Source organism: Artemia sp. Qi Xiang Cuo, chromosome 4, assembly GCF_049724085.1.
Source record: "Artemia sp. Qi Xiang Cuo chromosome 4, ASM4972408v1, whole genome shotgun sequence".
Classification (NCBI taxonomy): domain Eukaryota; kingdom Metazoa; phylum Arthropoda; class Branchiopoda; order Anostraca; family Artemiidae; genus Artemia; species Artemia sp. Qi Xiang Cuo.
This window is the reverse complement of record NC_142797.1, coordinates 48,669,774-48,682,364: the sequence shown is the minus strand read 5'-3', so window position 1 is coordinate 48,682,364 and position 12,591 is coordinate 48,669,774. Positions and strand designations below refer to the sequence as shown.

Genomic DNA, 12,591 nt, shown 5'->3' with positions numbered 1-12,591 from the left:
AACATATAATGACACAGAGCTCCTAATCATCGAGTCGAGGGGGCGCGCCTACTATCTGCAGTCGAGAATCCAATTCACTTAAGCAGACACTGACTTTACAGTATGCTGGCCCCTGTCCAGTAGCCACAGTGCCGTAGAGCTCCAACATGTGCTTATTTTGAGATCTCCAAGATAGCACTGCCTGCAGCAATATTTTTAGTCAAGATAATGCGTCTTTCTTTACAAGTCAAAAGGACCAAGTCCGGGCCAATGATTGTATAGGACGTATATTTGGGATCGTTACTAATTTGAGCACAGTGTTCTGAATTTGTCACAACGTCACAACGATTCTTATTGCGAACACTCTCACACATTTTGCCGAAAGCCGAATTCAAAATGAGTTTATAAATTTCTTTTTCAGCTTTCGTCTTTGCTGCAGAACGTTTGCTGACAAAAGTGTCAACAAATGTTTTCAAATAAGGTTTTTGACTAAACTCGAGGGCTCGGTGAACCCGTGTGACCTTGAAACCATTGTTGCATATAAATTTTAACTATACATTATGTACAACTATGTTTTTTTTAGGCAGAAGATCGGCAATAAGTTTTTGTTTTGAAGGTGCCCAATGCAATCCGTCCACCTCGACTAAACGCCTATTGCGAGGACTCAAAGAGTCCTTAGTCATAGGTCTATTGATGCACGGGAAAACAAAATCATTTACTGAATCGTGAAGTTCGACTGGTATCTCTCCATCAATTTCAAAAAACCATCCAACCGGTCCAGTCTCCTCAACACTGTCGTCGCCAATGTTGGGGAAATGGGGAGCTTGAGGGTCATTGAGCCAGTTATAGTCGCCGCAAGGTAGTGCATAATGACACATGGCTGAGGTGTAGAGAGAATTCAGATTGAGCAAAACGGCATTCGATTCTGTCCCCGTCTTCTCCCACGTTGGATCAGCTTCCTAGATACAGTGCCCGTGACAAACAAAACCCCCCCTCCGGGACCGCTCACGGCCCAGAGGCCGAGCCCGGTCCGTGAGCCGACCAATTTTTTCCCCACTGATTTTCAGGATGAGGTCCATCACTAGATGAGGCGAAGAAAAATAATACCCCAAATCAAGATTAAACTCCTCATAGATTTTATCCGTATTTTTACACATAATGTCTAACAAAGTTAACACGTCACTCGACAAATACAGCTTGCAGTAGTCAAATCCATTTTTACACCCTCCTGCTACCCAAACGTTTTTAGCAAAACTGTATTCCTCGGGGGTGCAACTACGATCGTGAAGACTGTCGTAAAACGATTCAATTGGAGGAATAGCCTCCTCGGCGAATCTCGACATGGAACAATAATGATCATAAGGATAGATGCCCTTGACCGTTAACAAATCATATAAATCATTTGGAAATTGTTGCTTGAGAAGGGGGAAAGCGTTGCTGCCGTCATCGTTTTTCTGCACTTGAATTAATTCGCTCAATGATTTGGGAAAAAAACTGTAGGAATCTAAAAAACGAATTTTATTCGTGTACTCAACACCGGCTTCAACAAATTTCCAAATAAATTCAAAAACAAGCAACTTTTCCGCAGAGATTGATATGATTTTCTACGTAAAGCTGTCTATCACCCATGCATCATCATCTACTGTTCCATTTCTTTGAAGATGTGCCAATGCAGGTAGTATACACTTCAGATCGTAGTTAGAGTTATGTATAAAAACCGGTAGAAAAAGTTGTTGTTTAATTTTTAAATTACATGAATTGTGAGCCCACCCCCGAAAGTTACTTTTTCCCGCTGATTGTGGTCCTGGACCGCATCTTTTGGGGCAAGGGTATTCCTAGACACCCAACAAATTGTCTCCTTTTCCAACGCAAATCGCTCTTTATCTAACAATGTCATTGGATAATTGGTATGACGTAATCGTGAAATTGCCCTATTTGCCGGTCGTATTAAAGAAACCAAAAGCTTTTCTATAATTCCCTCCTCATCCATAGTAAAAAAAAACTCTTCCAATTGCATTTTATTGTTGGAGTCGCGACGGGCATGTGCATAGGAACACGCAACTAGTTTGTGTTCCTTGACTATATTTGGCTTTGATGGGTCTGATACCTCAACCAGTCTTGTTTCACAAACCAAAGACACTTTATCAGATTGCAGAAGAGACTTTTGAAAATTTTTAAATTGTAAAGTGTCTTTGCCTTCTGCCGGCATTTCCATTCTTTGATTTCCGTGAATTTTGCAATGCCCCATGTGATCTGAAAAAGTTCGCTCAGATCTAAATGAGGAAAGGCACAGGGGACAATAGAAACGTTCTCCTTTGGTCTTGCCTTGAGAGAGGAGTCGACTTATCGCCGTAACGGGGAAAAAATAACCCTAAGAATTTACATCTTTAGGAGGCTCGTAAATAACCCATACAAAATTTTTAACATTTTCCACCATCGGTGTCCTCACTGAGTACAAAACCCCTTTTTTATTCGGTTTTTTCCCCCATCTACAAATTCTGTGTCATATTGGAGAACAACCACCCCCACCACAATATTTTAATTTGCTTTTTCGAATAAGCTTATTTCTTGAAATGACCCTCGATACTTAAAAACGACACAAAAAAAAATTAATTTAGTGAAATTTTTCCCACCGTTACGTGCAAGTTTGTCGAGATTTTTGATTGATGACTCTTCTTATAATTTCCTATGGGCCGCCACTAAAAACGCATATTTGAAGCAATGAAGCCCATTGTCAAAATTCAAACTCTGTACTACTCTTGTAGTCGAAAAATCCGTGTGTCATTTTATTCCTGTACCTTGCACTCCCCTTAAAATCAATTTTTTTTTAAAAATAATGAGATTAAGATAAATGAGTGAAAGGTATAAAATTGTGGACCCACTCCCCCTCTCGCTAAATGTATCCAAAGTTGAAATTAGTTTATTTACCCAGTTAAAAAAGTTGTCTTCAAAATCGTTTATACCTGGGTAAAAAGTCTGGTTCACCGTCGAAAAATGACAATAAAAAATATCCCCAGATGTCCCCATTTGTAAAAAAAACTTTTTGGTTCACCGATGCTTTAATTCCCCCTTGACCTCCCCATTTCTGGATCTGAATATCAATAAGTGCTCGAATTTTGTCGATATAGCTATGGAGATTTTCCACGGGGTCAGTTAAAATATTGCCAGCGTTTTCCTCGGGAAGGCTAAAATCTACCCTGTACGTTTGCAAATGACCTAGAGCAGATTCTAACAGATAAAAATCAGGCAATTCAGGGGACGTAGCACTGTTTTGATGTCCTGACCCTGTTTGTTCAATCACATTGGAGGGTTGTGACATGAGGTCCCCTAGTACGTATTCTAAGGTGTTTGGGGACAATTGGTCAAGCCAGCCTGTATTGTCCTCTGATAGACTTTCGTTATGAGGACCCAGTTCAGATTTACATGTAGCAGCATCATCTAAATATTTACGCATGAAACTATCTGCCCACTCTGGGTCCTCAACCATGTCAATATCACAAGTTAAGTCCTCCAGGCTAGCCATTTCCCCAAAAACGTCATTAAGGAATCCCTCAAGCCACTCCATATTCTCTAGAACCAGTGCAGGTTCATCCCTGAACTCTGCTGTTGGTTACATACTTGGTTCTTTAAATATACTTGCAACATCACTCCCTGGTGCTGCCGCTGGGGGTGATATATTTTTAATCTGTAGAAAAAAAAAAAGTTTTTTATTTGTTATGTAAAATAATCATTATTTTTTTTTTTTTTTTTTATTTTTAATAAAATTTTGTCAATTTATCATAGTAATTGTCCCACCACCTGAACAATTAAAAGAAGAAAAAAATTTACATTGCCTTATGTCTTTCATAATGTCAACTGAACATGTTAAAAAAAAAAATATTTTTTTGTCGGGAAAATGTAGTCCTATTAGAAGGGTAAGTTCGAACAAGAGAATGATAGAAAAAATTAATGGTTTTATTCCAAATTTTTTTTTTTTTTTAAATAAAAACGCAAAATATTAGTACAATTCGATTCTTTGAGCTTCTTCATTGTAACTGTTAATGAAATTTGACCATTGCTCGACTGATGCAGTATGTTGTAAGAGCTGTTGCTCCTCGGCTTCAGTTAAAGGAAACGAACTCCATATGTCGGAGCTCGGTGGTGTTGTTGTTACTTTCTCAATAATCCGTATCTTCCTCTGTCTTTTGCCTACGGATTTTTTCGACCTGGGCTAAATAAATACTGGTAAGAGAGAAGAACTTTTTTCTCCATCCATATCAACAATTAAAATGTTGATTGGCCCCCCCCCCCCCAAACCCCACCCCCGGCGAACCCTTGGGAACCGGGGGGGCTTCCTTCGAGGGAGGAGGATCGATACCCTTTCCGAGTTGGAGGGGTATCAGATTTCACAACACTGTTCAAATAGAAGAGTCTCAAATTCTTTTCTTGAAAAACACCTAAGTGTTTCAATGAAATGATCAAAAACGGCTTCATCCAAATAATGTTTCTTAACATTGCTGCGAAGACATATTTGGAAATTGTCAAAAAACATTTTTCCCTGTGTAAATTGCTTATTGGAGATATACATCTTGCTATTTAATGTCCAATTTGCATGCGACACTACTTAGAATTCAAATCGGATTAAAAAGCGGTGGTAGATCTGATAAGTATAGCGGATGTATTCAAATTCATTAGGGACGAAAATACCAGTCTAAAAGTGTGCGTTAACTGTATAGTTAGTTTTTTTTGTCTAAAAGGAATATTGCATTAGAACGCATCTTAGTTATAAGTTACGAGGTAAGGTTTTTTTTTTTGTTATAGAAATGAATGATAATCACTCCTTTATATATATCGCTAATTTTGTTAATGAAAGAAAATTAAATAGCTTAAAAACAAATTTTAAGTTTTTAAAAAGCTATGCGCCTGAGAAAATTTTGTCTTATTTTTGAAAATAAGGATAGAAAAAAATTATGTATATACTTACAAATTCTGATTGGACTTCTATATCTGAACTCCTTTGTAATACTTGAGGGGGGTTTGCCATGGAGCCAACGCGGGAGTTAGAGGGTTCTGTCACTATAAGCTGAGTGTTCGATGGATGGTCCGGATCGCGAGTAATTTTTCCAGCGAATTTGATAACAGATGCCCTTGTAGTCTGTATTAATGAAGGTTCGTCATATTTTGCTTTTTTCTCAGAAGGAGGATTATTGCAAGTCTCTTCTTCCTTTAAAAAAAAAAAAAAAAAATAGAATGTATCAAAAATTTATTTTTTTTTTTTTGATAATAAGTTATTTTATGTTATACATATTTATTTCAAAAATCATTTGATTATTGAGCTGGAGTGTTTAAATTGGAGCAACTGCTCCTCCACCCCTCCACCCTCTCCCCTCATCTTGCCCTTTTTAACGTAATTGATGGTTTCCTTACATATGTAAAAGCAGTATTTGCGTTCCTTATTAAACCCATAGTTGCCTAATGTCAAATTACAATCAATTAAAAATATAAGATTTAAATCAAATGTAGACATAAATAGAAATTTAAGAAGTGGAAAAGTTAATTAGCACGGCTCAGTCAATCCCTCTTATGAGATAATTAGGTCCGTTAAATAAAAAGGATAGCTAACAATTTTATTTATTAAATATGTTTATAAGGTAACAAATTTTATTTTTGAGGAAATGGGGGGGGTGAGGTATTTGACATCAGTAAATTTAATTAATATATTATTAAATCCATACGGTCAGGTAAATATTTTCAAAAAAAACATTCCAAAAAAAACAGCTTATCGTTATAAAAAAAAAAAAATAAAAAAGTAATAAAAAAAGTAACCTATTTTAAAAATTAATAACTAAAAAGAAAAAACATTTTATTATAATCCCAATTTACTGAACGAAAGATAAGAACTTTTTAAAAAAAATCCCTAAAAATGGCACTGATCTTGATAAAAAATCACACCATAAATGCAGACCGGCCTGGAAGTATTTTCAAAAACATCCCTAAAAAAAAAAACACTGATCTTGATAAAAAAAAAAAAAAAAAAAAAATCCCAATTATATTTAAAAAAAAGGAATATTTTGTAAAAATTAAAACATTAAAAAAACAACATTTTATTCTAATTACCAAATTAACGATAGAAAAGCTAAGCACTTTTTTCAAAAAAAAACATTCCCTAAAAAGACCACTTATCTTGATAAGAAATCACACCGTAAATTTCAACCTATAAGAGAATTAGAGGTTTTTTCAACTCCTAAAAAAAACAAGCTACAAATTGTATAATTATCACCTAGTTATAGATTAGTGAAAGAATTTCTTCCTCAAATTAATGTCAATTTCTTTTTAATAATTAGAATATTTTTTACTCACCTTAAAATGGTTAGAATTATCCATTTTTCTCTGTAATTACAAAAAATGCTATCTCGAATATAAACGATTCGAAACTGATGGAGAATCAAATATGGAATCTAAATATATACAAAAATAATTGCATAACAATGAAACAAGACGTGCTGGTTTTTTTTGAGCTTATCACCAAAAAGGCAGTGAACTTTGAAACTGCGTCATGACCTGTAACTACTAGAAAAAACCTGTAACTACTAGAAAAACCTGTTTGGTACATAGGACTCTCAGAATTCAATAGAAGCAATCTACTATTTGTATGCTAGATTAATTTTTTTAGAATATCATATTGAATTTGATTAAGGCAACATTTAAATTAGTATGTTATACAGCAATCCGAATCAAAGGTGAGAATTACAACAGAAAAAAAGAAGCTAATTGTCTTTTTGAGTAAAAAAGAGAGTATAAAATTTGGGTTGATATGAGTTAAAAAAAAGTTTAATTTACACGTCTAGAAAGTGCTTACACAAAAATTTGTCAATAAATATTATATTTGCATAAAACTTTTATAGGCGATTTTGTTTCGTAATACATTTGTTTTGTGATTTTCCTTAACTAGAAAATTCTTGAACCTGCTATCCTATTCTTAAAAACACCAATTCTCAACATATTTTACCCTCTGAATCCAATGTTTTTCTAACTAATACCGAAAACCCTTGTGCGATTTTTGCTGATGAACATAACAAAAATTTTTGTCGAATCTCAAACATTTTTTTAAAGTGTAGTTGTATGTAAGTATTGCCTTTATATCAATTGAACATCCCCCTCATCATGCCCTGAAAGTTTCAACCTAAAAGCTTAATATCTAAGCGAACTTCACTGCCACATTTTAGTTTTTATCCTGATCCTCAGTATGAAAAGAGGATAAACATAATAGCTAGGTCTCACTTGAAGTTTACAGAATTTTACCTCAGGAGACACAAACATTTTGTGGGAGGCAAAGATTTCAAGAAGGTCAAGAATGGGAAAGAACTTGTGCCCTTGGGGAGGAACGATTTTTTTAATTCATCGTTATTCATAAAGCATGTTTTTTGCTGAATACTTATATTTACTCATATGTTTCCCAAAGCTAACTCTGTTGGGATACTTTCAACTGTAGAATCCTTGCGTACCCCTATTTTCACATTATTTTGGACAGAGCTAAATTAGAAGCAACTCTAAAAACTCAATATATATAAATTTTTGAAATGTAATTAGAATTTTGCTGGTAAAGTGCTTAAGATTGAAGAAAAGATGAATTGCAATGTATCTATATCTTTTTTTTGTTCATGCCATAACGTATAATTAATACCAACAAAGTATTTTTTTTCTTTTAAGTAACTAACATTTTTTTTTCTATTTGATCATGCTATGTAGGGAAAGAGGTGTAAGATGGGTTTTGCGCAGTATGTTCTGTTACGACCTAATGATTTACGTATTTTTATTTCTATAGGGTTTGTCGTTTCTCTCCACTCACTGTGTTCAATTTTTGCGTACCAGAATAAATCCTTCTATTACCATTTAATTAGCCTTCTTTAAATTTTGTGTTGAAATGATAAAATTGTTTGCGGTTTTCAATAAGAATTTCTGAAACGCAATATAAGTAGAGATCAATAGAGTTTCGATTTAGTAATACTTTTTGGCATGGAAAAAACTGTCGAAGCAACTTTAGAAGGAGCTCCTTCAGCTGAAGATTGTTAGTTTTAGTGCTTTTTATAAGATTCAAAGGGATTGATGTCAACCCGTTTCCCCTCAAGCCCTTTTTTCGCTACCCTTCTTCTAAAGATATTTGATCAAAATTAGGCATTTTGTTCAAAATGGAAAGAATTGGAACACAATTTAAAGAGCGAGGTGTTGAGGAGGGGGCAAATCCCCTCATATACGTTATAATTTATCTTTACTTACCGTCAGTTACCATGAACTTTTTGATCAACATCAAAATCCAAACAGAGATTATTGAAATGTTGATGTTTTTTCTAAGTTACCAAAAGTATCGCATTCATAATTCTTTACAGTCTCATGAAATGTAATTCAACAAATAGAAAAGATTTTTCAACTAAAGTAAGGAGCAAGCTTAAAACTCATAACAGATTGAAGTTACTTTGTATATAAGGGACACTGCCCCCTTCTCAACATCTTGCTCATTAAACGAAAGTTTTTTAATGCTTTGAAAAGTCTTTTTTTTTCAATTGCAAATTTTCTTTAAGAATTTGGAAAAAACCCAAACTACACAATAAAGAGTAAGGAGCTACAGAGGAGACATACTTTTTATATTCTACATAATTGAAGCCATCACAAGCTCTGCAATAGGATTTCTTATCGATAAATACATTGCATTCATTTGTTTAAATACATTGAAGTAGGCTACTTCATATAAATAGAAAAAACGAAAAATATTACAATTTGGAATTGCTGAAAACTAAGTTCCTAGCTGTATTTGTCACCCCAAAGAAATTTAATGGCGGGGCTGATGATCGCCTGCCTTACTTTTTCCCCCTCTTTGCTGGTAGACATGGAAATTCAATATTTTAGCCGTATAGAGAAACATTTTAATTAATTCCGACTCCTCTATACCTCTTTTAACATTTATCTGAAACCTCATGAAGAGTAAGCAATGTGTCCGTTAATATCTACTTTTTTAGGAATCTACCCTATCCCCAACTAAAGAATGACTCACCCCTCTCCCCCTCATTGTAGCTGATACGCCATTACAGATCACCAAACGTAGCCTAATTTCATTACAAATAAAGTGAATCAACTTGGTTGAATCCAGTACTGCCACCGTTTGGCATTACTTCTTTTGCAACTGGGAAGTATAAAATATAGTTATTGATACTTTTAAATCCATTAACTTCTCACAATTTTAAATTGATTGCAAATTTGTCCTCTTTTGGGTAAAGTGGTAGTTTGGTGCCATAAAATGCCAGAAAGCTAGACTTTCCTCTGGCCCAACGTATTTGGTCATTTAAAAGAGATTTTAATTTACGTTTGAATGAGCTCCCTCCCAATTATCTTGGACATTCGCTTTGATACGATCACCCCTGTGAAAAACAAAACAAATAAACATGCATCGACGATGTTTATTCTGAAAAGAAATTTGAAACTCCATATTTTGAAGATTGGAGCTTGAAAACTGTATTGCAGAGTTCTCTGAAATGATTTTTTTTATTAAGAGATTTTCAATAAGTTCGCTTACGTTCCTGGGGTTGTTTCCTTTTTTTTCAAAAACTAGGCAAATTTTCTCAAATTTTTAGTTATGGGTGGGTAACGATAAACTGAATTAATTTTATATATATAGAATCGGCACAAAAAGCCAATACTTTCGGTTTAGCAATTGTCAAGAGAATTTAATTTTTAGTTTTGGTGGATATTGGCCAAAGTCACTTTTTACTTCCAGTTTTTTTTTTATCACAAACTATTTGATAAGATTCTCCTGTGACAAAAATTGTTTAAACCTATTCATTTTGTTTAGTTGAATAGGTTAATAAAAAGAAAGAGGATTAATTTGACAGCTGGATAGTAAGTTTAAATTTAGTTTTTTCTTTCGCTGTTCTGTAAGCTTTTAAATGTTTTTATGTAAAAGGGATTTAATTTCGACTGGAGAATTGTCCTGTTATGAATGAGGTACATTTTACATGGCCGGTATAAAATCATGACGTGGTATCTATGCAGGCAGTCCTTCTGTAAACTATTCTAAGGAATAGGAAATTGCATAAAGATAAGTCTACATCTGTTATAATCTACGGAAGCAATAAATCTTTCTATAATTTTTGTTTGAATCAGATTTTCTTTTAAGATTATAATGCATAATAATTAAATATATTATTGATTAAATAAAGCGATCCTTTGCCAGGAACTTTTGTTTAAAATTTACTGTATTTTGTTTCATTTTGTATGGAATTTAATTGCTCTTTTTATTTGAGAGTTTTTCACTAAAAGTGTTTAAAAATAAACTTATTCCTACAAAGATAAATATCCTGGAATATATTCCCTGTCCACCAACCACCACTGGTATTTTGGCGTCTGCCCCCCTGGAAGATTTTCTGCCGGTGTCCTTGCTAAATAAGTGTATTTTTTCCTGTCAACGTTTTATCAAACGTCCTTACGTTGTTCTCTAATTGATCCTTCTTCTTTATTAAATTTCTAGTTTTTCTCAATTTGAATAAAGGCTAATACTGAGAGGGAAACAAAATTCTACATATGTGTCCGCTTTTTTACCTTTTTTGCGATTTTGTCTTTTAAAATCAGGTTAGAGCTCGAAACCCTGTTATTGAAGCTTTGTAGAGTCAAGTTAAGGACAGTAATCTAAGCCCGTGTATATTCATCGTATAATAATCATCCCGTTTTGGCACGTCAAAATATCTGCTGTATAGTTAATTTTTAACTTTCATGCCTCCAGGCTTAATAGGTTGACGTCACTGGTGTTCACGCGACTACATCATGGCTCTCCGTCACCTGCATCGGTAAGTAATTATGGTTGAGATTGATTCTCTGTTGGGGATTAAATAAAAAAAAACAAGTTTTTTAAACTGAAAGTCAGGAGCGACATTAAAACTTAAAACGAACAGAAATTATTCCGTATATGAAAGGGGCTGTCCCCTCCTCAGCGCCTAGCTCTTTACGCTAAAGTTTTCTTATTTTTTTTAAATAGAGTTGTGAGAAAGTCAAACTTGAGCGTAAATAGCGAGGCTCTGAGGAGGGGACAGCCTCTTTCATATACGGAATAATTTCTGTTCGTTATAAGTTTTAATGTCGCTCCTTACTTTCAGTTAAAAGAACTTGTTTTTTTTATTTTAATTTTTGAACGTTTTTGAATTAATACAGGTTTTCATTTTGGATCACCGTACATGAATAATTAAAACAAAATTTGCATATTTATTTTACTTTTGTTTGGTTAAATGGCTTTCTCGAAAGTTGTTTAATTTTATTTACGAACGTTTTTATTAGTAATAAATATACGTAACTTACGAATTAACTTACGTATCGAACTTCTATATTCATATATTTTGAACAAGTATATTAGAGGGTTTGCCCCCTAGTCAATACCTTGCTCATTAAGCTAAAGTTTCAATTTTGTTCCAATTCTTTAAAAACGACCCCTTAATCACAAAGGCCGTTAATTAGAATAAATAGTTCTTATGAAAGTACTAAAAAATGTTTGGCTTAAAGAGTGAGGTATTGACTAGGGGGTGAACCCAATCATATAGCTAATATTTTCTGTTCGTTTTAAGTTTAGATGTTGCTTCTTACTTTCAGTTGAAAAACATTGTTTTTTATATTTAATTTCTGATTTTTTTAAATAATGTTGGGGAGTCCGGCGCCCCTTTCATAGCAATATCCCTTTTCTTCTGAAAACTTCCTTCATGGAAAGATCCTCCCACATAACCCCCGACCCACCCCCGCTACCAGAAAAAATTCCCCCTAAAAACGTCTGTATACTTTCCAATAACCAATGCTATATGTTAACATTGGGTAAAGTTCATAACTTTCAGCCCTCCCCCCGGGGGCTTCAGGGGATTAAGTCATCCTAAAAGACATAATTATCACATTTTCGATCATACTAAACAAAATGGTTATCTCAAAAATTGATCAGGTGACTTTGGGAAAAAAATGAGCGTGGGAGGGGGCCTAGTTGCCCTCCATTTTTTTGGTTCTTAAAAAGAGCACTAGAACTTTTAATTCCCGTTCCAATGAGCCCTCCTACGATATTCTAGGACCACTGGGTCAATACGATTACCCCTTGGAAAAAGAAAAAAAACAAAAAAAATAAATAAACACGCATCCGTCATCTTTCTTCTGGCAAAAAAAAAAATGGAAAATTCCACATTTTTGTAGATAGGGGCTTGAAACCTCTACACTAGGGTTCTCTGATACGCGAATATGATGGTGTGATTTTTATTAAGGTTCTATAACTTTTAGGGGGTATTTTCTCCTTTTTTCGAAAATAAGCCAAATTTTCTCAGGCGCGTAACTTTTGATGAGTAAAATTAAACTTGCTGAGACCTATATATTTGAAATCAGAATTAAAATCTGATTCTTTTGATGTATCTATTGGTATCAAAATTCCATTTTTTAGACTTTCGGTTACCATTGAGCTGGGTCGCTCCTTAATTACAGTTCGTTACCACGAACTGTTTGATTAACGCTAATATAACACTAGGGAAATTAAATGATTATGAATTTGGGAGAGTTAATTTTAATGAAATTATAAATAATCCGGTTGGTAAAGCCCCCAATATGAATTTCTATGAAAATTTTGAG

General features: G+C 34.2%; 1 protein-coding gene across 1 annotated transcript in view; it reads right to left on the bottom strand.

Annotated features, from left to right (window-relative positions):
• The window catches only part of LOC148953182 (DBH-like monooxygenase protein 2), a 65,313-nt gene that overhangs the window by 24,976 nt on the left and 27,746 nt on the right, over positions 1-12,591 (bottom strand). The window lies entirely within an intron of this gene.